Source organism: Trachemys scripta, chromosome 7 (assembly GCF_013100865.1).
Source record: "Trachemys scripta elegans isolate TJP31775 chromosome 7, CAS_Tse_1.0, whole genome shotgun sequence".
NCBI lineage: Eukaryota > Metazoa > Chordata > Testudines > Emydidae > Trachemys > Trachemys scripta.
In genome coordinates, this window is record NC_048304.1 from 35,388,701 (window position 1) to 35,403,303 (window position 14,603).

General features: G+C 44.4%; 1 protein-coding gene across 2 annotated transcripts in view; it reads right to left on the bottom strand.

Annotated features, from left to right (window-relative positions):
• The window catches only part of FBLN2 (fibulin 2), a 196,363-nt gene extending 183,115 nt beyond the window's left edge, over window positions 1–13,248 (bottom strand). For both annotated transcript variants that reach the window (XM_034775540.1, XM_034775539.1), the window contains exon 1: window positions 13,113–13,248. The gene's annotated coding sequence lies outside the window, so the exon portion shown is untranslated. The remainder of the gene's footprint in view (window positions 1–13,112) is intronic.
• Between the last annotated feature and the right edge of the window lie 1,355 nt (window positions 13,249–14,603).

The window sequence follows — 14,603 nt, forward strand, 5'->3', positions numbered from 1 at the left end:
TGACAGTTTCCCTTTAAAAGCCTTCAAAATCCTCCTGTTCGTCATCTGATATCATAAGTACATCAATGACATCTTGTGATACATTTGTAAGGCAGTCATCGTATGGATCGAATTCCGTATCAGATGGTGTGGTCTCAGCTTCGGCTTCCTCTTCATCTTGCCACAAGTAGTCGTCCTCCATACCATCTAATGAATTTGATATGCCACACTTCTTGAAAGACTTGATTACTGTTTCTGCATCAATATCATTCCAGGCTTTTATGACAAACTTGCACAAAACATCCAACTGTGGAGCACGCATGTTTCCTCCTTTTGTGAATGACTTTTCGCCTCTAACCATCCATTCATTCCACTGTTCTTGAATGCGATCTTTAAATGGCTTGTTTAGGCACACATCCAGTGGGTGTACCAACGATGTCAATCCTGCAGGAATAACTGCCGCATCGGTGTTTAGTCTTGCAAGCATTTGCTTGGTGCTGGGAGTTAAATGAGCCCTGAACATATCCCACACCAGTAGATTACATTTTTGAATAAGTCCACCTGGTCGCCTGCTCCATACATTATCAAGCCATAGCTTTACCCCTTCTTCATCCATCCAGCCTTTTTCATTCACATGTACAAAACAACCAACAGGGAACTTGAATTTCGGCATTGTTTTTCTTTTAAAAATAATCATTGGTCTCAGTTTGGCGCCATCAGCTGTGCATCCTAGTACCACTGTAAAACTGGACTTCTCATGTCCTGTTTTAATTAAAATTGTTTTTTCACCTTTTTGATGGACAGTTTTATTTCCAACCATATCAAAATTCATTGGAGTTTCATCCATATTTCCAATACTACTTAACGCATAGCCATGTTTAGTGCGCTGTTGTATTACGTATCGATGGAAACTATTTACTTTGCTATCAAGATCTGCAGGTAATTTTGGGGCAATTTTCATCTTTTGCCTCAGTACCATATTATGCCTTCCCATGAATCTAGTACACCAGGATACAGTGGCCTTAAATCTGTTGCTGTGATCTGGGTTAGATTTGGCCCACTGAAGTGCAAACAAATGTATTTTATTTCGTGTCACTACATAACCGTTTTGGCGATGCTCATTCACCATGTCTGCTACATGTTTTTCGAGTTCTGGCCAATGTGGAGTGCCTCTTCTTAATGCACACTTACCCCTTGGCATACTCTTTAATGCTTTTTCATTTGCTTTCCAGTCCCGAACCATCTTTTCTGTTACTCCATATTGTCTTGCAGCAGCGCAGTTATTATGTTCCATGGCAAAGTTTACAACTTTAAGTTTGAAACTGGCTTCATATTTCTTTCTTCTTGCTGGTGGAGCCATGATGGGGTTTTGACTGTTGGACATTTGTATACTGTACTGTATGTACTGGTGCTATACTGTATGAACAGGTACAGATACTGGTGCTGTACTGTATGTGATACCCAGTATACAACAACCAGCCAATCACGGCAAGCGATGTACCTTACCGGCGATTGGCTGGTTGTTGTATACAAAGCCTGCTTGGATTGGTCAGCTCTCCCTGCCTGCCCAGCCCTCCCTGTCTCCAAGACTATCAGAGCGGTAGCGCAAACACGCCTCTTTCACCCGTCTGGCCCGCCCTTGTATCCTATTACCTCCTTCTCTGCCTCTCAGATCTCGCACATGCGCGCCTGCGCCGCTTCACTGCAGTCCTCAGGAGCGAGATCTGAGAGGCAGAGAAGGAGGTACGGTAATAGGATACAAGGGCGGGCCAGACAGGTGAAAGAGGCGTGTTTTTCTGGGCACAGCGCCGCTCTCTCTCTTTTTTCCATACCCCGGGCGTCCCGGACGCCTGCAGCTTGCTCCGCCCTTCACTTACACCTTCCCGGTGAGGCGCCCCCTCACCTCGTCATCGGGCGGGGATGCGGCCGCGGCCGTTTTTGAGCTCCCCCCACCATATGCGGCGACCGCAGATTCTCCAGTCCGGCTCGGAAGTTTCAGCACCCGCCCTATAAGATGACACCCGGCGTATAAGACGACCCCCGACTTTTGAGAAGATTTTCCTGGGTTAAAAAGTAGTCTTATGCGCCAGAAAATACAGTAGATATTTTAAAAGAACACATTTTAACAATCTAAGCTGTTATCAGTAACATAGCTAAGGAAATTTATTGGTATATAGTTGTGTTTAACTTGACAGTGCTATTTTATTCCTACATTTCAAAACAAGCAACTGACAGCCCAGAGCCAAGAAGAGAAGCTGTAAATATAATTGCTCATGTACCTTAACATATCTTATATATTTGAGACTCTTAAAAGTTCCCTATTGAACAGAATACAGATTTCAAACACTTAGCTCATCCTCTGTCACACTGTTCTATGAGGAAGAAATCAAAGTGATCCTAAATAATATGAAATAAATGTAGAATCCCAAAAGGACATATCCCTCTCTAGTGATGTGCTCCAGATATTAATCTTGACATTTTACAAAAAAACAAAAGATTAAACACGCTTTTTTCCTCAGGGCAAATTCTTCCAGCATCAAAGCAGGATGTCATGTCAGTAACCCAAGAGCATGCCAGAAAGCAAAATGTATTTACAACTTTGCCTCCATGTTTAAAGGCAAATTGCAGCATATTATAACATACTAGAATTCATATTACTGAATGAATCCATTGACACTTACTTATCAATGTAGGATCCAGAGGTAAACTCCAAAGCTTTTTGCATAGGAAAATCCACTGCTGTTTCAAGTGATTTCCCTTTCAGGTTTCCAGCATTGTTTAAAATGTGACTCACATTATCCCTAGTTTTCTATTTCTGTTAAGGCTTTGGGCTGGTAGATCCTGTTGATTACAAAGGGTTTTTTAGAAGGAGGGAGTCACCTAAGGCCAGATCTTGTTGCCTTCTTTACAGCCACCGAGTCCGACTCAGTTATTGGGGCAATTCTCAACACTACAGAAAGTGTGATTTGGGCCTTGGATTAGTGACTTGACTAGAAGGGAAGTTATCTGTGCTGGCATACACCCTGTGCAACCCCCAAATCAATGGCATTGCACAGGGTATAAAAACCAGGGCAGAATGTGACTCTATACAATATAACTAGCACTAGTCACCTCCCAACTTCAACAAAGCCAATCGTGTATGTTGTAAAGGAAATTTTGAAAGAATAACTTTAAAAATAAAATAAAATAAAATAAAATAAAAATAAATAAATAAATAAAAGAAAATAAACAGAGGCTGTTTGTATCTAAACTAAGATCTGGCATTCCTTTCACATGCAAAATTCAGTGGCGGTATGCATGAATGCAAGTCAGCTGGAACGGGTCCCTTACATTTAATGATACAATAAAAAGCAAACCTTAAAACAAACTAAATAAGCAAATGCAATCATTTGCAATATCACTGTAAGCAGACAAACTTCTTAATCTTTTAAAATATTCAATTCTTTTCTAAACAAAGCCAAATGAATTAATTTCTTAAATCAGTATGTGTTAGGCTGACCAGACAGCAAGTGTGAAAAATCGGGATGGGGTGGAGAGAAATAGGAGCCTATATAAGAAAAGGCCCCAAATATCAGGACTGTCCCTGTAAAATCAGCATATCCGGTCACCCTAGTATGTGTAAAAGGAATGCATTTTTTCCAGGCCCTGACATATATTTAAAGTGTGGTTCTTTTCAGAAAAAGTACCATGTAATAACAGCAGTGAAGATTCTATACTTATTGTATCTTGCTGATTTCCATATTAAAGATACTCAGACAAAAAAACGAAAACAAAAAGATGTTTTTTCTACTTGCCAGGACTGCCTTTCAGCAGGTTCAGTAACAGGTTAAACACTAACTAGTTCAGTCTGCACTGGTTTATTGCTACTGGGTATTACACTCACTGGTCCCAACCCCTCCCCATACCACTACCCACAGTATACCAATGATCTTTTGAAATCTCTCAGAATGCACTCTGAATGAAAGCTGAGCCAAGAACTCAGCTTGGATGCTGGGATAGGTATCTGGTTGAAATGGTTTAGCACAGCACCAGTGTGGATGCCAGGTGTATCTTAAACCAATCCAGCTCGGTGAACATGGATGCACTGAAACAACTGAGCTTACATTGGTTCAGGACAAACAGTTCTATAACTAAGGCTTCAGTTCTCCAGTGTAGACAAAGCCTAAGAGTCAAGCAGCATTTTTCCCTTCTCACATCCTCGTATACAGGTTCTGTGTCAAATTAGGCCTGGCTGACCCCAGTGCAGCCCTGTTTCCTTGAGGGTAACCAGTTAGGTCCTACTAAATATTTCTGTTGCTGCACAAACAGGGATCAAATCCAGCTCATTCTGAGTTATGTTGCTCCAAAGGGCTAACAGGAGTAAAAAGAAATAAAAGTTTCACTTTAGTGACCTAAAGAGGACTCTGAGTACACACGGGGAACAAGTCAGAAGGTACACATTTTTACCTAGTCACTTTGCAGAGAAGTAGTACACCTCAAGAGATTTTCAGCTTATGACTTTTGGAACATTTAGGCTATGTCTACTACACTACACAGCTTTTAGCAACACGGTTGTGCCGCTACAGCCATACCACTAAAAAACACGCAGTATAGCTGTTGTTGTCAGCAGGAGAGAGCTCTCTTGCCAACAAAAAACTTCCACCCCCCAATGAGCGGCAATAGCTTTGTCAGCAGGAAAATGCTCGTGCTGACAAAGCGCTGTGCACACCGGTGCTTTTCGTCAACAAAACGTTTGTCTTTTGGGGCAAGTGGTTTTTTTAAACACCTCTGAACGACAAAAGTTTTGCCGTTCAGTTGCCAGTGTAGACAAAGCCTTACTGTCCTACTACCCCTTTACCCTTCGAGATCTGTTTAAGGAGGGAAATACAGTTTGTATTAACAACAGAGTAAGCAGACACATCGGGAGTTATAAGTAGTCGGCTATTCTATTGTCCATAATGGAAATGTTTCTCAAGCTTACATTTCAGCCCGTATCCCTTGCATGCTGTATTCTTGGCACAGATTTGGACAGCTCAGCTCAGCTGTCATTGCCTATACCCATTCATAAAATGTGACCACATTGCTGAAAGCCACAGCTTCTTGTGCACCCAGAAATAATGTCATATCTCAGTCAAAAACATACTTCCATAAATTGCCTCTACTTGGAAAGCCCAAAGGTCACATCTGGACTCTCAAGTCAATGGGAGTTGTGTACATGGATCAAGGGCAATATTTAAACTTCTGTCTGATTTTGGAAGCAATCCATGTAGAGAGTTCATTAGCAAGTCAGTCAGATAGGAATGTATAAAACTCTTAAGCAGAATGGAAGATTAAGTTAAATCAGTACAGCTTTATTTTGGTGAATAGTAATATGATAGGTTTGTAGCACACAAGTCCAAAAGATAACAGAACTTAATGGCTCATTGACTGCAGTGGGAGAAGATGCAGACCCAGCCCTCTCCCACATCCCCCCAAAAATAATTATACCATATTCTTAGCAGGACATCATTATATTTGTTTGTTTCAACAGTTCACTTTCTTATAGCTCAGTGGTTTGAGCACTGGCCTGCTAAACCCAGGGTTGTGAGTTCGATCCTTGAAGGGGCCATTTAGGGCTCTGGGGCAAAAATCTGTCTTGGGATTAGTCCTGTTTTGAGCAGGGGGTTGGACTAGATGACCTCCTGAGGTCCCTTCCAACCCTGATATTCTGTGGATATGGAGAACACAATGGTGTAATCAGGCGCAAACAATTCACTCCCTGGAAGACCAGCCCGACTCATTTTTAGGCTCAAACCAGCCAAAAAGAAATAGTTTAACATTGTGCCCCAGAGCTAGCAGGAAATCCAAACTTCCGCAAGGGCAAAAGAACCAGGGGAAGAACTACACAAAAGCGAATGGGGGAGATCATATCACTATATCAAGGCCTTGGTCTAAACACACGGCTTGTTGGTGTGTGCAAGATGAGATAAGAGTTGGACTAAATAAGACTCAGGGTTCTTTTCTCTTCTTGTATGCACATAACATATGGAAGATACATTCACACCCAGAGGGTTGAATACACTCTGTGGAAGGGGAGGGGTACAAGGCGGTTTAGGTATCAAAGTAAACTAAGAATTGAGGAAAGTGTCAGCTATGCAGCATGTTGCCTGCCTCTTGGGAATCTCACAGACACGTCTCCCCTTGAGTTCTGTGGATGAGCCTCCATATTTGATTGGAAAGGACATCCAGAACAAGAGAGGGGCAACTCAGCCCTTTCTCTAGGATGCTCTCTTGCTGCCCCTGCAGATGTTACATTGGGACACTCACCATGCAATATCAAAACCCATGAATCCACCTTTATGGCTGAGCCGCATCAACTATGGGAGTTTCGGCTAATGGCAGCATGGCTCCTTCAGGACTCAGGCTGCCAGAAGGCCTTGGTTCAGGTGAGGCAAAGTACAGCCTGAGGCATAGGCTCAATGGGTCTCAATGTTCACCTCAAACTTGGGATAGCCGCTGATTGAAGGGAGTGAAACCCTGCTTATTCCCTGGCGAAGAGTTCAACCCCAGTCCCACCCCCACACCAAGGAGATGGACATTCCACAAGCTTCAGAGTGGTAGCCATGTTAGTCTGTATCAGCAAAAAGAACAAGCCATACTTGTGGCACCTTGAGACGAACACATTTATCTGGGCATAAGCTTTCCCATGAAAGCTTATATCCAAATAAATTTGTTCATCTCTAAGGTGCCACAAGGACTCCTCGTTCTTATTCCACAAGCTGAAACTCTTCTTTCCCCTGCACAGGAAAAACCCCAAGAAAGGGTTTGACACAGCAAAAGTTCTAACAGCATTTTTATCTCAGAACCCCCAAAACAGCCCCAGAGAGAGACAAAGAAAGAGAAAACAGCCACACCAGGGCAAGTTTTAGCAGGGTATTGTCCCGGGATGTATAAACCCCAGGTTACTCCAGCCACTAAGAAGTTAACAGGGAAACTCCTGGTCTCATCAGCTGAGGCTAATTGCTAGACTTGTAACAGCTAGGGGAATAAAAAGACTGCAGGTGCTGCCTGCCTCCATTTCCTCCTCCAAGGGCGGGTCCCTGCAGCCTTTCCCACCCAGGCTGGAGCTGTTGCCACAGCTTTGTCCTCCAGCCAAGTCAGTCACTAAAACGTAACCCTTTCCAGGGCAACACTAAAATCCACACACACAGCTTTCCCACCCTCCTTGGGCTCCTCTTCCGCCCTCCTTCTGGACCTCGCTCCTAACCTCTTCCAAGCTACCTTTGAGTCTCTCTATTCTTGGATAGAGCACTGATTCCCAGGCTGCTTCCCCAGAGTCCCGCATATAGCCTCAGCCCCTATAGACTACCTTTCAGCCTTCCCTATTCTGGGATAGCCTGCTTCCCGGGAGTCCCCAGCTTCTTCCACACCCTACTTCAGTGCCTTCCACAAGAGCGCCGCTTACTCCCTGTGACTCCATTCTCTTTTCCTCCCCCCACCCAAGTTCTCTCCACCATTTGGAGAAGGCCGAGGTGATTCTCAGGCTGTCCCCTGACCCCAATTAGCCCTTACCCCTTAGGCTGGGGGGCAGCTAATTATGGCACAGGTGGGGCTGATTGAACAGGGTTGGCTAGTCCCAGGCCTCTTGGCCCTTAAGGGTAGGCCACCCGGCTATTTTTTTTTTTTTTTTGGACTTGAAAACTAGAGATATGTAGAGGGAGTCCATAAAACAGCCCTTTGGTCCCAAACTAGTCCAACTAGAAGGCCTTAAAATAAAACATCAAGGACAATTTGGTATAAATTTGACTTCTGTAGGAGTATTCCCTGTGTATTCCCTGACAAGATCAGGCCCCAACTCAGAACTACAAGATGGCCCCCAATTGCTTACTTGTTTATTTAATTGTTTTCAGGGAAGAGGAAAGGCCCCTAACCAGGCAGTCAGTACTTTGATTAAAGCAGTATAGCCAAGCTAAATACTCAATATCCACAAGACAAAGACAATGACCGGAAAAGTGTATTCTTCCTATGCACATATACATTTCTTAGACACTTCTTTACAAAATCTGGAAGCAGATACTCCATTGATGAGAACTGTATAAACACCTACAAAAACAGAAAAATAAATGCAAAATGCATTTAACTGTAAATCTGGAAAGGGATCAGTGATTTGAGAAACAACGTGGGGTAAGCTGTAAGAGAAAGTGGCTTATACCCACAAGCTAGGATGCTCTTTTCCTCCTCTGCAAACAGAGGGGAGCTGAAATCAATGGATCCTACCTCGAAAAGCTGGTTCCACAGCACAATTCCCCAGACCTGATGGAAGCCGGCCTTCCACTTGCCAGGGAACTGTCCAGCAAAACGAAAATAAACTCTGAAAAAAGCATAGTATCAGTGCTGAATGACAACTAGTTTACAACACGACAGACCACCTTAAACTTCTGTATGGCTTTTGACGTGGTACCACACAACATTTTGATTGAAAAACTAGAACAAAATAAAATTAACATGGCACACGTTAAATGGATTAAAAACTGGCTAACTGATAGGTCTCAAAATATAACAGTAAACAGGGAATCACCATCAAGTAGATGTGTTTCCAGAGGGATCGCGCAGGGATAGATTCTTGGCCCTAGGCTATTTAACATTCTGATTCATGACTTGGAAGAAAACATATAGTCATCACTGATAAAGTTTGCAGATGATACAAAAATTATGGGAGTGGTAAATAATGAAGAGGACAGGTCACTGATTCAGAGCAATCTAGATCACTTGGTAAGCTGGGTTCACGCAAACAATATGTGTTTTAATACACCTAAATGTAAATGTATACATCTGAGAACTAAGAAATGTAGACTATACTTACACAATGGGGGACTCTATCCTGGGAAGCGGTGACTCTGAAAAAGATTTGGGGGTTGTGATGGATAATCAACTGAATATGAGTCCCCCATTGTGATACTGTGGTGAAAAGAGCTAAATACGATGTATAAATAGGGGAATCTCAAGTAGGAGCAGAGAGGTTATTTTCTCTCTGTATTTGGAACTGGCACAACTGCTGCTGGAATTCTGGGTCCAGCTCTAGCGCCCACAATTCAAGAAGCATGTTGATAAATTGGAGAGGGTTCAGAGAAGAGTCATCAGAATGATTAAAGGATTTAAAAAAATCTGTCTTATAGTGATAGACTCAATGAGTTCAATCAATTTAGCTTAACAAAGAGAAGGTTAACAAGTGACTTGGTTACAGTCTATCAGTATCTACATGGGGAACAAATATTTAATAATGGGCTGTTCAATCAAGTAGAAAAAGGTATAACATGACCCAATGGCTGGAAGTTGAAGCTAGACAAATTCTAACTGGAAATAAAGGTGTAAATTTTTAACAGTGAGGGCAATTAACCATTGGAACCATTTACCAAGGGGGATGGTGGAGTCTCCATCCATTTTTAAATCAAGATTGGGTGTATTTCTAAAAGATCTGCTCTAGGAATTATTTTGGAGAAGTTCAATGACCTGTGTTATCCAGTAGATCAGTGGTCCCCAAACTGTGGGGAGTCCCCCCACCCCCCGGAGGAATGTTCGGGGGGCGCAACAGGGTCCAGATCAGCTTCCATGGGGGCAGAGAGGGAGCGCATGCCACCCAGCTCTGCTCTGCTCCCAGCCCTGCCCCTAGCAGCAGCCCCAACTCCCCGCCCCCGTCTTGGCCCCCAGCCACAGCTCTGCTCCCGACCCCAGACATGGCCCTGCTCCCAGCCCCAGACTCGCCCCAGCCTTGGCCCCCTTACTGCTGTTCACGTTCCCCCTCCCTCAGAGTCGCAGCCCCGCTCCCAGCCCCGACTCCTGGGGGGGGGGGCACAGACAGGAGTAAAGGGGGGGCATGACGTGGTTTGGGGACCACTGCGCTAGACAATCACACTGGTCCCTTCTGGCCTTGGAATCAATGAATCTCCTCCCTGACTTTAAGTAGCAATGTCAAAAGCCAATGTCAGATGTCTAGAAGCCTGTGAGTAGTCCAGTGCATTTACTCATGTGTGTGATTGCAGAACTTTCTCAAGACATTTATTAAATGTGACAGGCCAAATTCTACTCTCAGTGACATATGTGCAGCAAGGTTAAAATTCAACTGCCCCTCCCATACATCTGGCAGATACATTTTCTCATATAATGGATGGAAAATAGGGCTGTGCACATGCAACAAAGTAGAATTTGGCTGCATGCATGTACCCAGGAATGTGCAGTGACAAGTCTAGAACTCACTTTAACACATCACTTTAATGACCCCTTAAAAGCACTGAACATGCTGCAATATCCCAGTTAGCAACCAAAGAGAAATGCCACCATAGAACAAACACAAGGGCCCTGTCTAGCTAACAAAAGAATGTTTTTTTCAATCCATCTAGCTCTGTCAAGGCTGCCTTAGGTGGGAGTCTTAACTGTTAAACTGTCTCTCTGGGGGTGTTAAACTGTCTCTCTAGGGGTAGGGGTAGCTCAGTGGTTTGAGCATTGGCCTGCTAAACCCAGGATTGTGAGCTCAATCCTTGAGGGGGCCACTTAGGGATCTGGGGCAAAATCAGTACTTGGTCCTACTAGTGAAGGCAGGGGGCTGGACTTGATGACCTTTCAAGGTCCCTTCCAGTTCTAGGAGATGGGATATCTCCATTAATTTAAGGGTGTGGAGGGTTCCATTCACTTGAAGCTAACCTGAAAGACAAAAGCTCACAGACACATTCCTCCATCATCCAAACATGCCCCCAGACTGCAGTGTCCATTTCTGCTCTACTTCAGCCGAATAAGTTTGAAATAGTACTTGTAGCAGCAACCCTGGAGAGATTTTAGGGCTTGTTTACATACAAAAGTTGTACTTCTTAATTATACTGGTATAATTAAAACTATACAACCACCTTAAGCCGGGTCTACACTAGAAACTTTTGCTATTATAGCAATATCAGTTTGGGGTACCATATGAATTTTCGGTTTTGTTTTGTGGTGAGATTTTTTTTTTTATACAAACAAAAGCCCTAAGGTAGAAACATTTATAATGACATGACAGTGCTTTTGCCTGTATAGCTTATTTTGTCCAGCACTTTTTTGCAGGTGTAAACTGCACCTACAGTAGGAGAGTTTGCTGTTATAACAGTATAATTAAGCAACAAAGAGTCCTGTGGCACCTTATAGACTAACAGACGTCTGTAAGGTGGGTGAATACCCACTTCATCAGATGCATGTGTATAATTAAGCAGTACAAACTTTTTCTAGTGTAGACTAGTCCTTAGTGAGGATGCTGATATAATGGCCCAAGTATGCTTTCTAGCCTTGCAACTAGTCTTATACAAGAAAGGAAATAAGCTATACTAGTATAATGCACCTTTATACCTGTAATAATGTGTCCATGTTATGGGTTGTACTGGAATAACTATTTCAGTTAAAAAAAAAAAAATCACACACCTGATATAATACTGATCCAAAAATCGATCATACCTGGAATCTTTCTCCTTCCCTGGAACCTAGAAAGACATTCTGGAATATGGAATATCTAATTGAGCCCTCCAAAGGGAGAATGCAGATTTCACAATGTAGAAAAGTTAGATGCTGCTGATCTATCAGAAGCCACACTGACAAATAATAGTCTCAAATACCACCTCGCTAGGTGCTGAGTGACTGAATAACATCTTTTCCTTTTGTGCTAAAGAATTCGAGAAAAGCCAATTGCTATTACAGAGCCAACAAGAATAAAGGAACTTGCAGCAGATGGTACAAATGTGCATGTCTAATTACACCCTCCACCCACCTGTCAGATTTCTCAACTCTGGACATGGCTAGAGAGAGAGTCCAGCAAAGTATCTGAGTTGCAAAGAGGAAGAGATAAGAGGAAAGGAGAGGAGGGAGTGGGTGGGTAGGAGAAAAGGAGTGATTGGCTGATTCAAGTACTGAGCATGTCATGGAGGATTCTTATATTATTCCTGTCAGTGGAAGGAATCTCTCCCTCCACTGCCCCATTCCTCTTCCCTTCCCCTCCCAGCAAATATCTGTCACATATCTCCCTCCTCAAGAATCTGGATGTTTCTCACTACTACAGTATATTTGCCACAACCAGCCTATCTGCTGAGCTTGTCACATGGCACTGTTTGTAGATTTATACCAAGAAAGTCCACAGCAAAATTAAGAAGCCCATAATATTCCCCTAGCTGTCCTATATATACACATAGTCTTCCTTTTAAATTTCTCCTTGGGTCTCATTAAGCTCACACTAGGCTAGCAAGTCTGCACAACTTGGAGAACAATTTCATGAAAAAGTGAATTTGTTTGCCAATTTTCCCCTTGTTCTAAATGTAATTTGATTTGCAAACCCCCACCAGACCACAGACTGTTCTCAGTTCTTCCTCTCCACCCAGAGAGTTGTTTTTAATAAAGCAAAAGTTTTGAAACATTTCAAGTATTTTTTGACAATTTGCCACTTTCAGAACAACAACAACAACAACCACCACCAAAATGGAAGCACATATTTGCATATTTGTCCTGGTAGCCAGGAAACAGTTTTTGGATCATATCGCTTATTCTGAAGGACTGCAGAGTTATATATTCCATTACAACTCCAGTGCACTCAGTCACTTAGGAGGACCACATGCTGTTTAATTACTTCAATGCTAGCAGCAGCTTGAGCCTCTGTAACTGGGCTAGGGTTTGTTCCCTGCACGTTCCCAGGGGGGAGAACAGGATTTCTGAACAGAGTAGCGCGATGCCTGCTGGTTGTTTTGACTTATTAGAGGAGCCAGAAATGTTCACACAAGGCGGTGGCTCTCCCATCAGCGCAAACGGGAGGGGTCAAGGGGCTCTGGGGCTCTGGCAAAGCAGCAGTAACTTGCACTGCCCAATGATCCTGGCTGTGCAGTGCCGGGGAGTGTCTGGAGCGCTGCTGCTGCGCTCCGGAGCTTAGTGGGTGTGGAGAGGGGGAACTCCCAGGTGAGCAGGAGACAGAGGCACCGGCGGGGAGAGTAACGTGGGGACCTGGCACACAGCTACATCTAAGCAGAGTTGGAACTCCCATAGGATGGGGGGCCCGGTCCCCCCGGCCCGCAGCACTGCTGACACTCCCGTCAATTGCGGAGAGCTGCTGCTCGCGCGGCTCCCTCCCGCAAGCCATCCCTCACTCGCTCTCCGCTCCCGGCAGACAGACTTACCCTCCTCTGCGAGGCCGGCGGGCGCCGCTGCTGCTGCTGTAGCTGCAGCTGGTTCGTACCGGGGGGATCTCGGAGCACCCGAGGGGAGGGACCAAAAGTGTCTGTGAAACTGACCAACTGCGTGAAGTGTTTGTCTAACCTGAAACCCAGGGGCGATGGCCCATCAATCATTGTTAATTACCAGGCCCTTGAGACCCCCTCCTCCCCCCGCAGGAGACGGCCGGGCTGCCCTGCTGTTGAACTATCTGGGGATAAAGCCTAGCTTCATTTCCACCTCGCTAGTTACACGTCTTTAGGGGGGAAAGGACTTGCAGACCCCAAAGGCGCGTTGCAAAGCCACTGAGACCTAACCAGAGATTGAACCATCTAGGCCATTTCCTACAGCAGAGCATTTTCCCCTCTCTTAGACCAGTGAGGGAAGGGGGGAGGGTAAAGGGAAAAACCTGGAAATATTTACTCTATAATAGGAACGAGGTGGGTCCCCAGCAGCCTGCCTGGACCCTCTGCCTGTAGCGCCCTCCACTCAAAAAGCAAGGGGAAAGCTGCACATATTGAAACAATGAAACAGTCTGTTTTATAACATTCTCCTGGAGAAGGAGAAAATCTGCATCATATTTCCTGGTTTAAAAAGAAGAAAGTTAAACAACCTCCCCGTCTCTCCTCTCCCCCCCCCCCCCCCCAACCTTGCTCACAGTGCCATGCAGAACTGCCCGGCTGTATTGGTTTTCCGAGGTTAGAAGCTTAGTCAATTAAATCAAAGTCTACTTAAAAGTTCTGCTAAGGATTGATTTTATTATGTTTATTTGTTAATTTTCCACTGCTGACTGCGGAGATCCACGCTGCTGTTTGCTTTCCTTGCAGTAACTCATGACTGCAGCATTGGATGATTTTAACCTTATTAGATCTTCCACTTGGCATATTAATGTGAAAAGATAGACTGTTTGGAGAAATGCATGCTGCTATAAAGTAAAGACAAGGTTTAAGCAAAGAACAAAATCCTTATAGTGTCCCATCAAGAAAATGTCTTTGGTAGCCTTAAAAAGCAGGATAACGCAGCCACCCATTTCTCACTGCAAGCTGAAACCAGCTTTCCAGAGGCAGCCAGTGGAGGCTGGCTGTTGGCTCCACTGGTCAATTCATAGCCATTTCCTGACTCCCCTTGGCCAAATCAATGTAATCTCTGTGGCCCTGATCCACAAAGGTACTTAGGTACCTAAATCCCCCTTTTAGGCTCCACTGTGATCCACAAAACTCTTACCAAACCCTGTAGGTCCCTAAATTCACTTGGTGCTTAAGGTTTCAGGCTAAACGTTCCCTCTGCGCTTCCGCCTCTCAGCATGCGCTCTGCTCCCTCGCTCTAAGGGGACAGCTACACTGCACACTCCTTACGGGGAGGTGTAGAGTGCACACACGGCACGCCCCCCTCCACCCCCGGCACAAATATAAATAGCAGTTTGGACGGTGAGGCACTGCTTAGGTAAGTAGAGTGCA